The sequence below is a fragment of the Bison bison genome, unplaced genomic scaffold (genome assembly GCF_000754665.1).
Source record: "Bison bison bison isolate TAMUID 2011002044 unplaced genomic scaffold, Bison_UMD1.0 scf7180017849247, whole genome shotgun sequence".
In the NCBI taxonomy this organism is placed as follows: domain Eukaryota; kingdom Metazoa; phylum Chordata; class Mammalia; order Artiodactyla; family Bovidae; genus Bison; species Bison bison.
Window position 1 is genome coordinate 33042 of NW_011479820.1, and position 1171 is coordinate 34212.

The window sequence follows — 1171 nt, forward strand, 5'->3', positions numbered from 1 at the left end:
GCCCCGCCCGGCCGGCCCGCGGGCTCGTCCCTCTTGCGGGGCTGGGACCCCTGGCAACAGTCCATGGTGCCCAGGCGTTTAGGCCCCGCAGGAACACCCACGCGACACTCGGACGCACGCGCACCGCGGGACACGTCTGGCCCTGCCTCGCTCTCTCTGTAGTCAGCCCCGCACCCCAGCAGCCCGTGCGTCCCCTCCTTCCTTCCACTCAGTTTAACAGGGAGGGGTGGAAGTGGAGTGGAGCCGACTTCTGGACCGAGCTTCTGCGTCCCCAACCTGGCCCTCCTTTACCTGCAGTGTGACCTCCGCAAGCCACCCAGCATTTCTGGGCCTCCTCCCCACACCTGGTCCCACCCAACACAGGGTTAAAGCAAGTCTTGAAAGGAGTCCACTGTTTCATAACTCCCTTAAACATTAATAATAATGTTTAAGGCAAAATTTAAGACTTTCATGGGCTCTAATTTTTTTTTCTAATGTGAGAAAAGAATACATTTCCTTTGACCCTAAATTTTATTTTTCTTTCAAAGAGCTGAGCCATTTTGGGGTCCCTAGGCACTGAGCCTCCAAAGTGAGGTGGGCACTCTCTCTGGAGGGACTGGGATGGTTGGTGACCCTGTTTGTCAAATAGTCACTGAGATGCCACAGATGCTAGGTGTTGGGGATAAAACTGACAAACATTCCCAAATATTCTTGACATCATAAAGCTGACAATCTAATGAGGCATAAAATAAATGCAAGGGTGTGGAAACCTGTGTGTGTTGTGGCCTTCATCCTCAGATCATGATGAATTAAGGGTGTTGCCAAACTCAGCCTCTGTTCACTGCTGCCAAATAGAAATGCAGAGACAGAGTTTGGGGTGAAGCAGAAAAGAGGAGCTTTTATTGCTTTGCCAGACAAAGGGGGCCACAGTGGGCTAGTGCCCTCAAGACAGCCTGGCCCACCCTGGAGGGGGTGGTGAGGAGTTTATAGTGTTCAAGGAGCATGATCAACTCCTGGACAAGTCTTGGATTGGCTGGTGTCAGGGTGGAGTTTCAAGCATCATCAACCTTCTGGTTTCAGCCAGTCTAGGGTCTGTGTCCTTGTGGTCAGCAGTTTTCATCTAGGCGGGGATGGGGTGGTCTGCTTCCTGTAAAACAAGTTAGGAATGTGTGTCAGGCCTTCGTGAAGATCT